Source organism: Ursus americanus, chromosome 29 (genome assembly GCF_024610735.1).
Source record: "Ursus americanus isolate L20-20 chromosome 29, mUrsAme1.1.p, whole genome shotgun sequence".
NCBI classification, from domain to species: domain Eukaryota; kingdom Metazoa; phylum Chordata; class Mammalia; order Carnivora; family Ursidae; genus Ursus; species Ursus americanus.
Genome location: NC_142155.1, coordinates 794881 through 816021, shown reverse-complemented (window position 1 = coordinate 816021; position 21141 = coordinate 794881). Strand labels below are relative to the sequence as shown.

The 21141-nt window shown below is 41.1% G+C and overlaps 1 long non-coding RNA gene across 8 annotated transcripts in view; it reads left to right on the top strand.

The window, feature by feature from the left end:
- Window positions 1-21141, top strand: part of LOC123797514 (uncharacterized) — a 136247-nt gene that overhangs the window by 31664 nt on the left and 83442 nt on the right. For 5 of the 8 annotated variants that reach the window (XR_015722221.1, XR_015722217.1, XR_015722218.1 and 2 more), the window contains exons 3-4: window positions 17683-17782; window positions 18112-18235. This is a non-coding gene — a long non-coding RNA (uncharacterized LOC123797514). Of the gene's footprint in view, window positions 1-1898; window positions 2071-17682; window positions 17783-18111; window positions 18236-21141 lie in introns of all 8 variants that reach the window. The other 3 variants (XR_006780971.2, XR_015722220.1, XR_015722222.1) reach the window with 1 other exon arrangement.

Here is a 21141-nt window from a genome sequence, read left to right as displayed (position 1 = left end):
AGGATGTATTTTAAATGTTTACATGGAACAAAATAAAGCTTTTAACTCTCAAAATAGAATGTATTATATTCCCTTTTTAGTGTAGACTGTCGTGGGTCTGAATACGAGGCCCAGGAAGACTGTGGGAGTGGGGCATATAGACTTCAGGGTTCCGCTCCCCTGAGCTTGACCCTGCTCAACGCATAAGACTTCTAACTTGTTGGCACTTTAAAGCATTTTTCAACAACTGTTTTATGCTTCTGAGAAATAGTTCTCCACTTCCATAAAGTGCACCTGGAAATATTGGTGCTTTTTGGATAATAGCTTTCATATTTCAAAATTAGATCTGATAACTTACTCTGTGGCGGAATGAGAAAAACAGAAGCTCAGCCAGAAGAAATACTATAGAATGCAGTTTAGGTTGATACACCTAAAACTATGCATAGATAATACACATCATCCCACTTGGGGAAATATATTTTAGAAATACATGCTATTCCTTTTATGAAGTTTGAAGCAATGATAAATACGTAGGCAGCATTAAAAGAAAATATCAGCGGTATCTTTTTAGTGTGGGTTGGTATAAATTATCCTTGGAGTCCTCTAGAGCTAAAATGCTTTGCAGTACTCTTTATGAGTGTACTCACGCCCACAAAATTGGGTCATAAAGACTGTGCGGACCCAGGCACAGAATCCTGTTGTATACAAGGGGTTCAAGAGATGGCAAGGGAACGTGTCTCCCTTATGATTACACGCACTTGAACGTCCTTCTGGCTATCAGAATTCTAGTTCTATGAACAACTATTTTTAGAGGATTATATTGCATCGGGCACCCTGCCATGAATGTTCGTTTAAGGGTCCGTTAGAATGGTTACTGTTTCTTATTTGTCACTGCAGCCGTACAGCTGAGGACACACGTCAGAGCTTGATCATGATTTGTGGAATGTTTTTGAATGCATAAGCTGTTTTATTTGATTCTCACATCGACCCTGTATGAGATAGGTATTATGCACCCATTTTATAGACTAGAAGCTGAAGTAGCTGGGAGGTAGTGACAATTTCACTTGGCGCGGACTGTGCTGAGATGTCTGGAGGGCAGAGTATTGTGACACGGGCGTCTGTGAAGCAGGACATCGAGGTTTTTGTCTCACACAGGGAGTCCAAGAATGAATCTCGAGGACAAAAGAGAGTGAGTAAATAATTTTATTAAACAAGGAGACAGAAAAAGCTCTCAGGAGTGAGATGGGTCCCGACAGGCTTGCCAACACGGGGCTCCACTGACAGTCGTTTATTTACACCTCCCTGACCAGGGAGTTTGTGGCCTTAACGTTCCTGTGACGTCACGGTTTGAGTAAGGACTGGTGATAACATCTTTAATGGTTTACTTCTTTGTAGGGGCTGGTTATTCTTTGTTGGTCACGGGTGACTCTCATAAAAAAAGACACCCCCCCCCCGACACCTGGGGCAGGGTGGTCTGGTTTGTTCCCTTATCTCTGGTTTCCTTACACCGCCGTGTTTTGGGGACTACTGTAAGCCTGACTAGGTAGCCCTCTACCTATCTCTCCCTACCTAGCCCCGCCTGCCTTACTCGTGGAATTGGCTTCGTGGGGCTTTCTTTGCGTATAAAAAAACCACATTGCTAACCAGGAGGAGCCTGCCTGATACGAACACTCTTCTTGGGCCAGGAGGGTGAGTAAGTGGGTAGTTTTGATCCAGCTGAACTTAAATGGTCATGAATTGCTATTCCATGGTATCTTTTTCTGTATCAGACACTGAGATAGACATTGGCTTTTATGTTGTTTCTAACTCTTATACCTGTGATGTTTTCCTGGAAACTTGGGCCAAGATTTCAGTGAGCAACCGGAAGGTGTTTAGATTGTATTTTAATTATTTGTTTTGCTGTCCTATTTTCCTTTCAGAGCCATATATTCAAGGGCAAAGATCATGTTTTATAATGAGCAGCAGCATGATACGATGGAAGGAGGTGAAGTTTTGTCCCATTTTAGGGACAATGACACTGAGGATTAATCAGAGGAAGTAACTTGTCTGGTCACACTGCTGTTAAGTTGCGGAGCCTGGGTGAGAATCCAGGTTAGTGTAATTCAGAAGCTCATAATATTCTCCCTTCCTTCAGATTCCCGAGCAATGACAAAGGATCAGATTACAGATGGTGATGTTCGTTGGTCCTAATGTGTACTTGGATCCTTTCCGCACCGGCCACGGCATACATCTAGATTTATTGATGTCTCATATTCTCATACTTCAGATCTGGGAGGAATAAATCAGACAGTGGAAGCACATTCAGAAAATAACCAGCATATCAGCTGCTGTGTACAAATGCTTGAAGGTTCGCTCCTGTTACTTGTATTGTAATACTTGACTTTCTCTAAGTCGTGTACTCAGATCCCAGTGGTAGCTTTCATGGAAGCAGGTTCTACTCCCAGACGGGAGAATCAGGCTTGTGTGGTTTGAGAAGCAGTGCAAATATCTGGCCGATGATAGTTTCTAGTCAGGCTGAGCTACAACTGACCACACTGCTATCTGAGAGCTTGCTTCCTTCCTTCCTTCCTTCCTTCCTTCCTTCCTTCCTTCCTTCCTTCCTTCCTTCCTCCCTCCCTCCCTCCCTCCCTCCCTCCCTCTCTCTCTCTCCCTCTCTCTCTCCCTCTCTTTCTCCTCTCTCTCTTCTTTCTTTCTTTCTTTCTTTCTTTCTTTCTTTCTTTCTTTCTTTCTTTCTTTTCTTCTTTCTTTTTTTATTACCATTTTATTTATTATTTGACAGAGAGAAAGAGAGAAAGAGTACAAGCCAGGGAGTGGCAGGCAGAGGGAGAGGGAGAAGCAGGGTCCTGCTGAGCAGGGAGCCCGATGAGGGCTCCATCCCAGGACCCCGGGATCATGACCTGAGCTGAAGGCAGACACTTAACTGAGCCACCCAGGCGCCCCTGAAAGCTTTCTTTTCTCAGGCACAGGGCAGGCATCGTTCTGTGGAACCTGGTAAAGTGATGCTTTAAGCTGGGATCGAAGAGCCACATCAGCTAAAGAGACCTTTGGCAGACTAGGCCCTTCTGTGGCAAGCAAGCCAGGTATGGGGCTCCTTCAGAATCCCCAGCCCCCTGGGAACACCCTAAATCAGTAATTCTGCTGTTGATAATTTTCTGACCTTCTGTGGAGATGATGTGTGCAAGAATTCTATCCAGAGTAGACTGAAGGCTAATGTTTCAATCTTAGTTGCAGAGTATTGACCACAGAGACTAGTCCTCACTGGGTGGTCTCGAACGGTATTGTTCCAGTTCAAAAGAATAAATTGGAAACTTGCCTGCATACACATTCATGAAACAGCCTAATGTGTTCTGGCAGAAATCACTCATAAAGTGCTGCATTCTGAAAAACTGGTACAAAACCCAAACATCAACACAGAATATTTAAATTTACTTAATCATCTATTCTTTCATTCAACAAGTACTTATGGGTTGCCAACCATGTGCCAGGCACTATTCTAAACCACTGAGGCTCAGAGATGAATGAGATACAGTCCCTGCCCTCAAGTGGCTCACAGTCCAGTGAGGAGACAGATATATAAATGGGCAATTATAAAACAAGGTGGGATATTATTGGCAAATATAAAACTGCAGGGATATTATTGGAGCACCAAGAAAGGACCTCTAAACCAGCCTGGTGTGCAGATGGGGTTTCAGGGAGACTTCTTGGAAAAGGTGGCTCTTAGGTTGTCTTAAAATAGATGCTGTAGTATACCTGGCCAAATATAGGGAGAATAATAGTCCGTGGAGAAGCTTGGAGCAATACAGCATCAAGAGGCAATGTGCCTTTTTTGAAAGCATCATCGAGTTTATTGTTGATGGAGCCCAGTTAGAATGATGTAAAATGTCCGGAAGGCATAGTATCTTCTTTGTTTAAATTCATAGCCTTAACCACCCCCCCTTAAGTTTGAATTTGGTATGATCTACAAGTGTCCATAACTTGAGTGATAAATCAGAATTCAAATGATGAAATCTGAGTGTCCAATAAGTATTACCATAAAATCACTTGTGCTCTGTTTCTGGATAAAGATGCCTAAGGCTTGGTGGGCCCCATCTGGTTTGTGCAGGGACCAGACTGCTGAATTAAAGAGAGATATAACTGAAACCACCACCCCTGCATCTTCTAGATTTTAGTGATGGTACTAATCTCCACCATCCCTTCACCAACAATATGTGATATCGTTTTTGACTTACTCTCTTGGTCCACAAAACAAGAGCAGTTTCAAAGGTTTCCATTTGCTTTTCTCTGCTATGATAGCTCTTGCTCCACAAGCCAAGGACCCAATGTGGGGGTTACTCAAACTCCCTAATGTGTCCATTCCAATGATAAGGTAGGGAACTGAGGAAATGGCTACTTGGTGGGTCCATGGAACTTGGAAGTCAGACTTCTGCTATCACATAGAATTTATTACCTGGCTTCTGTAAGTCCCCACTCTAACAGGTGGGCCATGATGATGCTTGGGTCTCTGGGATTCAGTGTCACCTGAGACTCTGAATCCAGTAGCCTTGATGAGTTGGTATTTCTTGCTAGTGTACTCAGTCACAGAAGTATATGACCATAGATCTCATTAGGGAAGAGCTGGAGAAAATCATTACAATATGTCCTTTTCACAGTGTTACAGTGTTCTTCCTCGGAGGGACCCTTTCAAGTCAGGGGATTCTGGATCCGAAAACTGAGCAAGGGAGTGCAACTTTTGTCCTGATTGTAGAAGTTGGGCACCACCCATTTTGCCCCTACAGGTACCATTAACCATCTCCATAACTCCTTATAGATCAAGACTCCTTTGGTTTTGCATGTCATTATCATTATGGTAACTGTTTTTTTTGTAGTGAGCTGTAGTTGACACATGATGTTACATTAGTTTCAGGTGTACGACATGGCGATTCTACAGCTCTATGTGTTATACTGTTCTCACTACAGGTACAGCTACCAGCTGTCACCACAAACTGCTATTACAGTACCATCGACTATATTCCCCATGCTGTATCTTTTATGTCATGACTTACTCATTTCATAACCGGAAGCCTGTATCTCCCACTTCCCTTCACCCATTCTGCCCATCCCCCTCACACATCCTCCCCCCTGGCAGTCATCTGTTTCTTCTCTGTATTTTTAGGTCTGTTTCTTTTTGTATATTTGTTCATTTGTTTTGTTTTTTTAGATTATACACATAAGTGAAATTATATGGTATTGGTCTTTCTCTGTCTGACTTATTTCACTTAGCATAATACCCTCTAGGTCCATCCATGTTGCTGCAATGGGCAAGATTGCATTCTTTTGAATGGCTGAATAATATTCCTATATATATATATATATATATACACATACACATACACACCACATCTTCTGTACCCATTCATCTGTCAATGGACACTTGGGTTGCTTCCTCATCTTGGCTAAAAAATGCTGCAGTAGACTTTAGGGTACATATTTCTTTTTGAATTAGTGTTTTTTGTTTTCTTTGGGTAAATACCTAGTAGTGGAATTACTGGATCATAAGGTATTTCTATTTTTAATTTTTTGAGACACCTCCATGCTGTTTTCCACAGTAGCTGTACCAATTTATATTCCCACCAATAGTGCACAAGAATTCCTTTTTCTCCTTGACCTTGCCAGTACTTGTTACTTCTTGTCTTTCTGTTTCTAGCCATTCTCACAGGTGTAAGGTGATATCTCATTGTAGTTTTGATTTGCCTTTTCCTGAGAATTAGTGATGTTGAGCATCTTTTCATGTGTCTGCTGGCCATCTGTATGTCTTCTTTGAATAAAATTTTTAGTTAGATTATTTTTTTTTGACATGGAGTTGTATCAGTTCTGTATATATTTTGGATATTAACTCCTTGTCAGATATGTCATTTGCAACTGTCTTCTTCCATTCAGTTTAGTTTGGCAGTAGGCTGCCTTTTTGTTTTGTTGTTGGTTTCCTTCACTGTGCAGAAGATTTTTATTTTGATGTAGTCCTAATAGTTTATTTTTGCTTTTGTTTCCCTTGCCTCAGGAGACATACCTAGAAAAATGTTACTAAGGCTAAAGTCAAAGACCCTGTCTATGTTTTCTGCCTGTTTTCTTCTAGGAATTTTATGGTTCCAGGTCTCTCATTTAGGTCTTTAATCAATCCATTTTGAGTTTTTTTGTATATGGTGTAAAAAAGTGGTCCAGTTGCATTCTTTTGCATAGAGCTGTCCAGTTTCCCAGCATCATTTATTGAAGAGACTGTCTTTTCTCCATTGTATATTCTTGACTCCTTTGTCATAATTGATTGACCATATAAGCATGGGTTTATTTCTGGGCTCTCTATTTTGTTCTGTTGATCTACATGTCTGTTTTTGTCCCAGTACCATGCTGTCTTGATTACTATACCTTTGTAGTATATCTTGAAATCTGGGATTGTGACACCTCCAGCTTTGTTCTTCTTTCTCAAGATTGCTTTGGCTATTTGGGTCTTCATTGTGGTAATTGCAACATCTTGTTTTTTGAGGGTTAAATACCCAGCCCCCGGTGCTTTACGGCCCCATTATCTTCCATAAATATTAATGAGCTCAGTTCTGTGATTGCCTCTTCTTCAATCGGCCGCAGCCTACAGAGGACAGCTACCATGAATTCCTAGTGATAGTCATGCCCCTTCTACCACTGCATTTTTAATGGCCTTAGTAAATGATATGTTCTCTAGAATACTATTTTCTGGCCTTCTGATGTATTCAATCCAGCATGCCCACTTCCCCCAGATGAGAAAACACACAGTTCCAACAGTCTCAAGAGGGCTTTGCAGAGGCAATATCCTCAGACGCATCCATCCAGACGGCCCTATCCCACATTTCAGGGTCTGTTTTTCCCAAGCAGGGTCCTTAGCATAATAGATTTGTCCTGGGTGAGCATTCAAGCCATCTCTGAAACTCCGTTACTCAACTATCAGAGCTCCAGAATGCTGCTCAGCTGTGTCTCCTCTTCCACCCCAGGAAATAAGGGCCTCTTTGGAAGGTACCAGAGATATGCTCTGGCTCTCCTACTTGGCTTTTAACTGTCGCTAATGGATTCCAGTTTTTCATTATCCCTCTCTAGGGCATCAAAACAACTTAGCAGTAAGTGGTCACCTCTGTAATTCTTGTAGTTACGGCTACCTCACATCTTTCAAATGCCTGGATTGTTTCATCTGCAAGGTGTTTACTTCCACTCATTTTCCCAGATAACCACTAACGAAATCTTTAGCAGTTGAGCTGCTAACTTGTTCCGGGGGCTATCTGTGCCCTATTTATTAAAGAGGGCACTTGTTGTGATGAGCACTGGGTGTTGTATGTAAGTGATGAGTCACTGAATTCTATTCCAGAAACCAATATTGCACTAAAATTTACATTAAAAAAAAAAAAAAGATAGGATCCTCTTTTCCCTCAGGTGATAAATGAGCCAGTCTCATGTTCTCATCTTACCACCTGTTGCCTCAGACCCGCCCAGTACCACTTGCATTAGTTCATGCCTATTGAAAGCAGATGCCAGGATGGAATTAGACATGTAAGAGATTTATCGGGAGAAACTGGAGAAGGTGAAGAGAGGCTTCAGACCACATGCAGGTCTGACATCTATGGAATGAAGGAAGGAGGAGAGAGGAGGAAATTGGATTGGAAAGGAGGAGTCTTGAACTAATGAGGCTGATGAGGAGTCCTCAAGCAACATCACCCATGGGGAATACCCACCTCTTGCTGGGTTGGGCCTGAGTACCACCACTGTTCTCAGTTGTTGTCTGGGAGGAGCCTGTGGGAAGTGTGTTCTTGGTGTAAAAACAGCTCCAAGAGGCAGCAGAGGGAGGAGGGGCGTTAGTCAGTCATGCTCCCAATAGTAGTAGATTTCAGCAGTGCATTTTTGTTGCTGCCTCAGGGAATCTGTACCACAAGGCAAACTTTCCAGCAGTCATCAAGGGCGTGCTTGATGAATCAGGGCTGTAAGAGTTTGAGGAGACAATAGCTGTGTTTGGGTTTGAGGTAGCTCAAGTGGCAGGCGTGATAAAGAAGGGAGGGTCACAGGACTGACGGTGTCCTGATTTACCCCAGCAGATCTGGAGCTGGGTCAGGAGCTGCAGCAGACCATAGTGGTGGTTGATGAGCCATCAAAGGTGGGCCTAAGGGCCCAGTACCATCAAGCCCAGATTTGCATTTTGCCTTCATCCAATGATGAGTAGTTGTATGTCCTGAATAAGTTATTGTGCTGCATAAACACCGTTTGCCCCTCCAGATCCATTCTCCATTCCACCCTGCTCTGTATCCTGGAGACTGGCCTCTAAGGACGACATCACTAAGTGCTCATGCCCTCTGGTTTCGATTTGGGTCAGCCAAAGGATAATGCTTTAGGAGATCAGAGACAGGAGAGAGGTCAGAGTGTTTATTTCCCAGTCACCTGCCTGCCAGGTCACAGATTGACCATGGCTGTGTCTTTCTAGCAAAGGCTTTGGCTTCTGCTGGCTGGCCTTGCAGTATTCCAGCCAGGGATAGTAAAAACTTCCTGATTGGTTTAGGCCTTCACCATTGCTTGTTGGTTTCCCTTAACTTTGCTCACAACTTTGTAAATAATCTCATTAAACTCTATTTGCCCTTTTTGAGGGTGCCATCTTTCCCTGCTGGGATGGATCTCAACTCGTACAATCCTTTTTTGTCTCTAAATCCGTTTCCTCATTTATAAAATGGTGATAATAATGGCACCTATGTCATAGAAGTTAAGTGAGGTAATGTAGGTAAAATTTTTAGCAAAGCGCCTAACACATAGTAAGTGTTCAATGAATGTTAGCTGTTGTTATCATTCTATTATCATTGTAATTATCATTTTTATTCGGGACTCAGTCATTGGGACCAAGAGAAGAATGCTAAGAGTTGGAGTTTCCCACCAAAACCTCCCCTTGAGTCAGGATACTTGGCAAAACATGTAAGTGCAACCAAAGGTTGGGTCCCATTAGACCCATTACATGATAAATGCACCTTTGCCAATATCCCGGTGACTGATAAAACTCCCAGCAGGATCGCTCTGACCATGGTTATTTCTGAGTGCATTTGTAAGGCCAAAGGTTAGTGCTCTTCCCATTTATTAATCCCTTGCTGCAAATTAAGCTAATTTAGAGAAGTAATTCTTAATCAGTAGCAAGAGATAGAGGAAAAAACTCCTTAAGGTTATAAAAAGGCACTATTACAACTTAGAGAAGCAAGGCTTATTTCATCCTAAGTACTTTGTAATTCCCAAATATATGATGTATTACAGTGGGAAGAAAGCACTGCTTAGCAGAAATGCTGCAATTTGTCCATATTATCTGTGTAATTATTCTCATAGCCTCACTGTGGCTTAGATCAGTTTATTTCATCATTTAAGAGATAATAGCCTTCATGAGGCTGGGTTACAGATTTTATCTCCGCAAAAGCCTCATAGCACAGAGACAGTCTTCTCCATGATTGAAATCTATACTCATTGCCTGATACTGCACCTTGCAGGTAAATGATGATCACAAGGACAGTGGAAAGTGGGGGTACCAGTCAATTCACGCGGGTACAAGAAGAATCCAAGTGCATTTATTACCTTTGACTAGGTAAATGGTATTATTTTCCTATGCAAAAGGCTATTTTTAAAAATGTGATGAAGTAAATTTTTATGTGAAGAAAGAGCTAAATAACAAAGTTCTAGTGATGTACCATTAGTGTTTGCATTAGTTTCTTAGGACTACCGTAACAAATTACCACCAACTGGGTGGCTTGAAACAACAGAATCTTACTCTCTCCCAGTTCTGGAGGCTTGAAGTCCAAAATGAGGGTGTCCGCAAGACTGTGCTCTCCCCGAAGGCTGTAGGGGAACACCCTTCCTTGCCTCTTCTTAGCTTCCACTGGTTGCAGGCAGTCGTTGCCTTCCCTTGGTTGTATCAGCCTAAACCCAGTCTCTGCCTCTGTCTTCACGTGGCCATCTTCCCTGTATGTCGGTGTCCAAATTTCCTTCTTTTTATAAGGACACCCGTCATATTGGATATAGGCCCACTCTGCTCTCTATGACCTCATCTTATCTTGATTTTATCTGCAAAGACCCTATTTCCAAATAAGGTCACATTCACAAGGTTCTGTGGACATGAACTTTAGGGGAACACCGTTCAATCTATTATAATGTCTGTCATGCTAACTACTCAAGGGTTGGTTCATCTCTTAGCAGCTCTTTTAAGCTATTTGTTTTCTTTTCTTCTTTGATACTTTATTTCTATCTTTTTTAGCCTCTCTTCTTTTCCTTATTTGATTTGCTCATCTGGAGAGAGAGATTTAAGTTACATCATTTCAGTGATTATATAGCAGACAGGCTTTGTGGGACAAGTGGTTTGTCACTCCCCACTCCTACCCCATGTGGTACAAAGTTATATTTCACTGTCTCTTTGCTACATGGAGAATATGGGTTGTTGGGGAAAGGAGATTTCAGTGAGTGATGAGCCATCAGCAGGCTTCTCCACTTGGTGTTTTATAGTCCGTAGACCTCGATGAGATGCCTTGCCCACCCCACAACTACCTCCTTCCTTGTGTTCTCTTCCTTGAAGCTACTCCTCAGAGGACATCCTTGGCAAACAGACTTCCTTTTAGCCCCACCTAATACATCACTTTTAAAAAATCCCATAGTTTGTTCCCATTTCCCAGCACATGGAAGCAGAGAGAGGGAGAATCTTACATGCTTCCAGCCCCTGTCTGCTCAGCCTCTTCCCCACCCTTCCCCAAGTAAAGAAGAGTTGCTCAGCCACTTGTTCGGTCTGGGATGACTAACTGGGGTCTGATGATCAGAGTGATTGTGTTCGTGCTCACACACTCTCTTCTGTGGTCCTCCATTGTGCTGCTGGGGCAGTGAGAAGGCCAAATGCTCTCTTGTTGCTCCATCAAGGTGTGCCTCTGCTTCTCAGTCATCACTTTCATTTCTGGACCAGATGACTGGCCAGAAGATGCTAAGAGCCTAATATGGATTAGGGGTTGGGGATAAGAGGAGGCTCTACTTAGTTGCTTAATGATGCTACATACACAATCCAACCTAATTTTTATCTTCGCTTTGCACCGGAGGTGATTGGGCAGAGCTAAGCCAACGAAAAACAAACAGAGGGGCGCCTGGGTGGTTCGGTCGTTAAGCATCTGCCTTCAGCTCAGGGTGTCATTCCAGGGTTCTGGGATCGAGCCCCGCATTGGGCTCCCTGCTCTTCTGGGAGCCTGCTTCTTCCTCTCCCACTCCCCCTGCTTGTGTTCCCTCTCTCGCTGGCTGTCTCTCTCTCTGTCAAATAAATAAATAAAATCGTAAAAAAAAAAAAAAAAAAGGAAAAGAATAACAAACAGAACGCCTAGCTTTTTGCACTTTGCTTCCGTGTTACGTACGTGCATGCTAGCACTTGTGTCTCAGCAGGAGCCAGAGAGGAGGGGTGATTGTTGGGGAAGAACATGCCTGTTTCGGATCCGTTAGCCAAGTGTCCTGAACAACCCAGTAACCCCTCTCTAACAAGTATGTTACAAACAATGTCTAAAGTAAGAGGGCTGTTTTGTTAATATATCTAGGCCATTTACTAGTTCAGGTGATTGGGAATTGGCCATGTTGTGGCAGCCCACGTGTGTTCACAGGTAGGCCACTTCAAAGGTGACACCGAGTTACACTCTTCTTGAAGATACGTAGCATGTGCTTTGAAAGCAGCTTCGCACTGATTTATTGCGTCGTGTACAGGAAAAGAGAATATCGTTCCTCCTGGCCCTGACTTAATGTGTTACCAGCTGCTCATTAGACCCTAGTGCTTATGTCTCTGCATAGTATGTCATTTGTACAGGACACCACACCCTTTTAACAGTGATGTTAATGGAGCATGTTTTATTAAATTTATTCAGTGACAAGCTTGGAAATTGGGACAATATTTTAGATGCTGTCGTTAATTGAATGTATCTTGGAATCTAGTTCTTTTATCAAAGACAGAGGTTATTGTAATTGTGAAAATTTTCAATTATGAAAGGTCTGTTACAGGATCATTGGTTAAATTGGAATTTAGAAATGCAGCTCACTTCAAGTTAAACTAAAATATATATTTAACTGCAGAAGCAGGATTCTTTTTTTTTTTTAAGATTTTATTTATTTATGTGACAGAGAGACAGCCAGCGAGAGAGGGAACACAGCAGGGGAGTGGGAGAGGAAGAAGCAGGCTCCCAGCCGAGCAGCCTGATGGGGGGCTCAATCCCAGAACGCCAGGATCACGCCCTGAGCTGAAGGCAGACGCTTAACGACTGTGCCACCCAGGCACCCCAGAAGCAGGATTCTTAACCATCTTAAATGGATCGGCTGAACAAAGCTAAATTTAAAAATCTCAATATATAAAATTTTGACCTAATAAAATAATCGTTTGCTCCATTTCATAAAAATAAGAGTATAATATTTTTAAGAAATTAAAATTTTACTTATATCTAAGTTAGCCATTTGGTTACTCATTTAACTTTTTTTTTTCATTCCAAAGGAAGCCAGAGTGATATAAATAAAGATCATTAGAAATATATTTAAACAAAACTATTAGAAATACTTTGTCACAGGTAGCATACAATTACTCTTACCATGGCTGACGGGTATGATATAGGTAAACAATTCCAATAAATTCAGAAGGAAGAGATAAACATGGTTCTGTGGGGCCTTTGTTCCAGAACTTACGTGTGCTCCTTGGTGGGACAAACTGCTACTCGTTTTCACCCACAGAACATGCAGAATTTGTTGCTCCAAAATCTTATGTAAGAGTGTGTTAGTATTTGCTTATCTCTAAGGTTATCGTTGCTGCGGCTGACGGCAAAGTTCTTATGTAACTTCTGTTTACGGATATACACGTGTGCCCACGACGTGTCAAAGGCAGCTTCCCTTTAAGAGTGTTTTGCCTCTTTATGACTTTGTCAGTGAACTTTCAGGAAATGGCAGAGTAGCTTCCTTTCGAGCCTGAGGAAGCAATGCCTGTCACCAGAGCCCGAGGAGAGTCCACTGGGAGGAAACTGAAGCCCACAAAAATTAAATACTTATCCATGGTGACCCAGAAGATCATTAAGCACAAATCCTCTGACTCCTGAGACACGCTCTTTTTTCGCTCTCATTTATGATGTTATATGCCTCCCTGTGGCACCTTCTGAACATGCCTCTCCGTGTGTGCTTTGGCAGAGCTAAATTTATTGAGGCTGTTAACTGGGCCTTGAAATGAGCGTTCCACTTTGTGGTGTTAGGCAGTTTCAGATGTAAAATCTGAACTGGGTCCTTATGACCACATAGTGGCTTCAATCCTTTTGGACAACTTCAACTGAATAACACTAGAAATTCCTTGCACGGATCATGAGCAACATGTGACCCCCAAACTCTTCTCGGTTCATTGTAATCTTTCATCTCTTCTAAGGTATCTAAACTGGATTTTTGTTCCCATTTATGCTGTCTAATCTCTTAATTGTTCAAAGAAATAGTTAACTGTAGGAACATGAAGATTGCAACTGAAAAATATTCAAGAAGTGTTTGCACCACTTGCCTTTTTTTTTTTTTTTTTGGTTTTTTTTTCGGGGGGGGGGGCTTAATTGCTCAAGGCAAGTTAACGACAACGTTACCAAGTCACAGCTAAAGAGATCGTCTGAAATCTGTCCACCTATTCCATTCTTGCTTCGGGACCCTGTGCTACTGGAGTACAGGCCTAGGCATCATTCTTCCTTGTATCCATGGCTGTGTCTGTTAAGACCTTTTATACAATAGCCTCAGAACTCTGGTTGCAATTAGAGTTTTGATTAGCTGTCAGTGATGTCATAGCCATGGTTATTTTAAATCCACTGTGCTAAGTGTTTTCCTTTTCTTAATGTACTGTAGAAATTCCATTTCTTGACAGCAATAAGACACTTCAGGCACTGTGTTTCAGGGCCAATACTGCACTTCTCATGGAGTTAAGACACTTGGCCTTCAGCCTCATGACTTATAAGACAATCTGAGTTATGCTATAATCACCCAGAAATATACATGGCCTGTTGTGTTTTATTGCTTAAATGGAACCTGTCCCAGAGCCTCAGCAACTGACAAGGTGGGAATATAGCCCCGAATGACTGTTCGGATTCCCGCTGGGAGTTGCTTTTGGTCAGATCTCCTTTCGCTGTTCAGGGGTTACACTGAAACCCTGGAGGCCTTCGGTATATTTACTGCACAACAGAAATCAAAACTTCCAGCATCTCAGGTCTCGCTGCCAGACTGCCCAACTTGGGTTGCCAAATATCTCCCTCTCAACACATTTATTGAACTTTAAAATGGCAGAACAGCATTGAATGAAGTCCAGTAATTTTTATAGGATATATTTTAGTCACTAGACTTTGAAGACTATTCCAACGTTAATTATAAAGTTTCTGTGTCTGGATAACATATTGTTAACAGTTATTTTGCAAGTGCTAATGGCAAGATGGAAGATTTCCAATAATTTTATTGAGGAAGTAGCAATTAAAATGTTGAGCACTACAGGGTACATACAAAATAAAAATAATTTTGCAAACATGGCACTGTACTTCAGGATAGAAATGGAGATGTACTCTTTATTTTCGCATAGATATAATGATTTTGCAATTCCACCTGTTTTTATTCAGAGAAGATCAAGAGGTCTCTTTTTTGTTTGTTTGTTAATATTTAAAGGCAGTGTAAAATGCCAGCACTCCAGGCTGGCTTGATATTATTTACCACAACATCATGAAATGATTTTAAGACAAGTTGTTATCCATATTTCTTTCAATAACAAATATCATTAAAATGAGATCATTGGCTTTGTGTGACAATTTATGACTCTGGAAATGCATGAGCTGTCGTTTCTAAAGACTTTCAAAGACCTCATCCAACATGGTTTTCCTCCAGAGCTCTCTTGGGTGACCACCCATCTTCCAGACTCACCCTACTGCAGTCAGCCAGCATCTTCGGGTCATTAGCCTGTCAGAACCCTGAGAGCAGAATGATGGACAGCAGGACGCAGCAGGGGAGATGGAGAGCCCTCGAGTACATATGGTGTCAGGGGCAAGACCTAAAGGGTTACAAGGACTTGCCCACGGTCACACAGCTGGGGAGCAATAGATGGTGCATGTGGGCTTGGTCCAGGAGTGTGTCATCTTTACCACATTGCTCCCAATCATTTTAAATTTAGAGTACAAATTGTTCATTGTAGAATCAAGACAGTGGGAATAAAAACAAACTGATTTCCTGTCAGTTTGGTAACATTATATTTTGAAAGGGATTTTAGACCAAGAGCACAGCTGCTTTCCAACTTTACTTGATCACCACTTTCTTTTTTAGGCATATTCCGATTGCTATGTAACTTAGGCCTAGGTTTCCCTCGTTCATTTGGTAAAATAATTCTTTTACCTAAAGAGTAATTTGTATTTTTAATTTTGGTTTAGATCTGTAGTTAGAATGCTCGTCAGCACTGGCTGATGATATCAACACTATGCTATAATATGACTAAATGAAGTTTCCTGCTAAAGTATTTTATTAAGGTTCTGCTTTTGGGGGATTGAAATGTACTTCCGTTGGTTTTCCTTTGTGGATCATTTCTTAAAAATACCTTTTCTCTGAAGGATCATCCGAGAGCAGTAGGATCAGGAACCAGCTTTTCTTTTTTCACTCAAAGAAAAAAAGCATACAGAAACTGAAGTTATCTGGGAGTTTTTTACCCACTTTTGCTAAATCAAAGGGATTTTTAAAACATTTTTATGAGTCAATCCTCGGAAAGAATAATTCTCATTAATGGGGTTTCTTCTTTTTTAACTTATATACTTATGGAATTAATTGTTATATTCTCATATTGCTTTATTTACTCAGTCTTATGAATTCTAAATATTAAAGCAGATTATTAGGTTTCTTTTTTTTTTTTTTTAAGATTTTATTTATTTATTTGACAGAGAGAAAGACAGCCAGCGAGAGAGGGAACACAGCAGGGGGAGTGGGAGAGGAAGAAGCTCAGTGGAGCAGGGAGCCCAATGCGGGGCTCGATCCCATGACCCTGGGATCACGCCCTGAGCTGAAAGCAGATGCTTAACGACTGAGCCACCCAGGTGCCCCAGATTATTAGATTTCTAATTAGCTTTCTTAACTGTTTTGTTTAATAATGTATCAAGGGCATATGAATGAATATCAGTTAAATAATTCCTTTCTAGAGATTCATAATCTAACCTAAAAGCAAATACTTCTTTAAGCTGCCATCCTATAAGATCGATCATTTGTTGATTTATTGCCTCTTAAGAGAGGATTTACTCTTTGTTATTTATTGCTTAGTAGATATTCTTGGTTCATATTGGGTGAATATATTACCACCCCACCTTTGCCTCACGGGGGCAAATATGTCCTTTCTTCTTATGTTCAATGTGTTATGATGTCTTCACTTAATGGATGCCCAAAAAACCGCTCACAATCAGGTGGGCAGCTGAAGATGTGTCTTTAATTCATCATGTATTTTTTTCTTCAGGAAAATTAATCCCAATTCTTGAATCACAGAAACCCTTGTGTTTAGAAAACATATATTATTGATTATATGTAAATGATATTGAATATTTTTCTGATTTTCTAAGTGCTTTTCAAAACTGATAAACTAACACAGCAGAGCACGGAAGAGAGAGAGGCTTCTGCTCGAGAACCGGCATCAGAGATAGATAGGAAGCACTCAGTAAATTCCAGCATAAAAATGTCACTCTTCTATTTTGCTAACATACCTCAAAGAACACATACAAAATTGATTTTGAAATACAAGTTTTTAATGCTAGAAATAAAACTTGTATAAATAGAACTTGGTTACAGAGGTGACCCTAGAAAGTAAAGTAATCTTCTTGTGGGTGGTTGGGCCCCCTGGGAGCCAATTAGTGAAATCTTAGTGAGAATTGTGTGTCAGGTTCTGAAATAATTAACCTCCGAAAAGTGTACATTTATCCCCAGGATGGATGTAAGTGGTCTTGACTGGATAAGTGTCGTTAAAAAGAACTTGGAATAATTGTTACTTATGCAGGAGTCACTGGAAAGAACACAAGTTACCTGTTCCTGAGAGTTTTTATGACTCATACTGCAGAATTCTTGCTTCTTTCCTCTTTGTTTTGTGTCCTCATAGTGCTGTGGCTGTTCTACCAGGGTTTGGACTAGACCCAGTGTAGCCAATAAGAGGCTGAATCCTCTAGAGTTTGATGGTCTGGACTTTGACAGATGTGGGTTTGGTTACTGTTTCTGCTTTCCTTTCTGTGTGACGTTGGAAAATCCAGGTGTATATGACTTCCTTTTACTATATTGCTTCTAACCAGAATGGTAAGACAATTCCAGGGACTGAAAGGGCTGACAACATTTTCAGAACATAATAAAAATATGAGTTTTTTTTTTTCTAACGGAAAGGCCTCTTTATATCAATAACCCACCTGTCTTGCGATCTTGTCAAATTACCTGTGAAGGCAGTTTTTGAAGATGTTCTTATTGAAGGTATGCTAGTGGCGGTAAAGACTTCTAGATGGTCAGCACAAGCTTTTCCTCCTTCTCCAGGGCACACAGCCAGGTGGCATTTCCCAGACTGTCTTATACTAAAGTGTAGCCAGGGGACTGAGTTGTAGTCAGCGGAAGGAATAGCAGCGATATGTAGCATTTCTGAGCGTGGTGCATAAAAAACCTCCCGTGACGGATTCTCTATGCTCTTTTCCTTCACAGGAAGTGATGCAGAGGAGTACGGCAACATTGGAAGTTGTGTGTTAAAGCTGGGGGAGCCACAGTATGGAAGGAGCCCAGGACCCCGGATCAGTGCCCTGAGGTGAGCCCCGTTGATCAGGAATACTCATCTGACTGTACATGAATGAGAAATAGTGTTTGAGCCACATTATAATTTTTGTGTTTTTGTTTTTCTTGATAGCAGTGAACATTACCTAATTACCAGAGATAATTGGTATCTCATATAGAATTTATTTTCCTTCATAATTTATTACATATTAATATTAGAAGTCCTGCTTGTCAGCTTTCAATGATGTCATTGCAAATGAGTGAAACAGTTCACATTGAATAAGTATGTTTATCTGTTTGACCATATCATCGCTACACTTGTTTTTACTGTTTTCTGTCATCCCTGAATTTACAAAACTATAGAAGAAGCTTGTCCATGAGGCCATGGATCCCCCCATCCCCACCTTGACACTAGAATTCTGCCTAAAACGAAACAGCAAGAGGACAGAGGTCAAGAACTTGGAAGGATTCATATGGAGGAAACCAGGTACAGCTTGATTTAATATCCATATTTCATGTGTTCAGAGAGTGGAGTTTCAGGCTACAAGATAACAGCCCGTCATTTTTATGCCCTCGCATCTGTGAAAAGCTGTTCCTCAAAGCACAGTGTGTGAACAACCTAGCAACTCTTCATTTTAGGCACCATATTTGGGGGTAAAAAAAAAAAAAAGGAGAGAGATCTTTTGATGCATAACCAGACTCTAAGAATAATTGCAATCTATGGAGTTTTAGGGCCAGACTCGTAAAGAATGCAGACTTGCCCCGAAACATATTGCTAGAGAAAGGGACAGAACACAAATCTTTAAAACATTGCCTGCTGCATATACAGAACAAAGGTGACACCATATCCTGTCTCCCAGTGAAGAAACAAGTGTGTGCATGAAGAGACAGTAGAATAGGAGAAGCCACAGGAATAGAGTAAAAATTTTAAAGGAGGGGTTTGGCAGGGGAAGGCATGAATAGATGGAGCGTAAGATTTTTAAGGCAGCGAAAATACTCCGTATGATGTTACAGTGACGGATACATGCCATTGTAGATTTGTCCAAACCATAAAATGCACAGTACTAAGACTGAATCCTAATGTAAGCTATGGACTTTTTGGTGATTATGTGTCAATGTAGACTTCATCACTTATACCAAATGTGCCACTCTGGTGGGGGAGATTGTTAACGGGGGAGGCTATGCATGTGTGGGAAATTTCTGTACCTTTTCTTAATTGAACCTGAAATTGCTCTTTAAAAAAGTCTTTAACATTTTTAAAGAAAAATCCAAGATGTAATGTATTAAAATTTACAGGGTGAGGCTTTGTTTAAAAAGTATGAATAATAGTAATAATAATAATGCAGATAAACCCCATTAAACCATGTCCCATTGTAAAACAGCAAAGCATAAAATAAGAGGGACCCATATTCTCACATTTCTAACAGAACTCTTGGAATAATGCAAAACAATAGAAGAACCAGAGGTTTCTATCCCTGTCTGTCTTCCTGTCACTCCTATGGTATTGTGTACATCAGTACGAATCTCGGACCAGGGTTCTTAGGTATAATCGCAGGTTAGGGACTCATTAGGCAGGTACCTAGCTTTCCGTTAAGGTATCCAGCAGTACCCATAAGCTATAAAACACTGGAGGACACTGTGGCAACAAAAAGACCAATTAGTCCGAGGATGGCTCTTATAGCTCTGAGCCTGGAGATGGGATTGTTGCCTCCTTTAGTATACTTTTGCAATCAAATTTTTCCACGGGAAGGCCTTTCTCTGTGAAGCCTTTAGGAGTCATAGGAGCAACTTTTCAGAAAAGTAACACTTTGGTTGAGTCATACCTAAATCATAACAACATGAAAATTCCAACAAGTATACTTTTTTAAGTGAACCATCTTTCTCCCAAAGATGATTCTGTCACATCTCTTCTGTCGTATCTCTCAGTGTAGGAACTGTAAGCTACTTCAGCATGTCCTTCAGGTGAATCATGAAATGTACCTTTTTAAAAAACTTCTTAAATATAAGGAGATGTATCTCAGATTTTTTTTGAGTTGCCATTCATTCATTCGTTCCACTTTAACTAACCACCTGCTATATTCTAGGCCCTAGCTACTGTAAAGCCTCACGGAATAAATAAACAACAAACAAACAATAAACAACCAGAGCATCTAACAGTTATTAGATGTTATGAAATGAAGTGTTGAATGTCCATCATTTCGCTTCATCCTCCCAATAAGCCTACAAAGGAGGTACCAGTAGGATCCTTATTTTCCAGATGAGCAAACAGGTTTAGAGTTGTTAAGTAGACCACCCACGCTCAGATAGGGCAAGAGCCCAGGTGTGTTCCACCCTAGCGTGTGTGCTCTGAATCTCCGAACAATACTGTCTCCCACGGACGCGACTCTGGGGCACTATCGTATACTCGGTTGATGGGGATGCCTGTACAAGCACGTAATTTCAACACAGCAAGAGTACAAATGTGGTACCAGAGCACAGCAGGAAAGAGAATAAACGTGCCCTGAAGAAGTGGGAAAAAGAAGTGCGGTGACATGGGAGTTGCGGGATGGAGAATCAGGGACAGACATTGCAAACAGAGAGGAATTGTGTTCAAACCCAAAAAAGGCATGAGATGGTTGAACAGCGATAAGATTCTTAGCATGGAGGTTAGGCTGAGTGGGTAGAGGCCAGATTATCAAGAATTCTAATTGTACCAATAAGCACTGGGTGATGTATGGAATTGTTGAATCATTATATTGTACTCCTGAAACCAATATAACACTGTATGTTAACTATACTGGAACCGAAATGAAAAAAAGGATTCTAAATGCATCGCATGTTGAAAAGGTCCTTAAGCAGAAATATTAGGTGGATGCCCTCCCCTTACCCCTCGCCCCGCAAACTGTTTGTACTTCAGGGAATGGACAGAAGGGGGCAGCGCCGATGGGTGGGCAGAATGATGAACTTTGGATTTTCATTTTTTGTTTTCACTTCTGAGGACTTTATTTCAGATGAAAGAGTGAGGTTTATGTCTTGTAGAAGGAGCCATGTTCATAAAGCCTAATGACATCTTCCATGGCTTCCGTGGGATACTATGAGCTAGTTGCTATGTTGGACACTTTGCATGTATTATTTTATTAATCCTCAAAAAGATTTTTGAAATGATGCTGCATTTGCATTCCACTGGTAGACATCTGTGGGACAAATCTCCATTTCATTGATGGGAAAATGGAGGCTCTGAGAGCTTAAAATACTTGCCCAAGATAATACGACTATAAGAAGCAAAAACGAAACAAAACAAAACTCGTTATATTCTGAGCAAGGAAAATAGAGTTAGATGATATTTGCAATCTTCCAAAAGGCTTCATTGAGATGTGTAAGTTATGGCATGTCTGTTTTTTTAGAAAGTCTCAG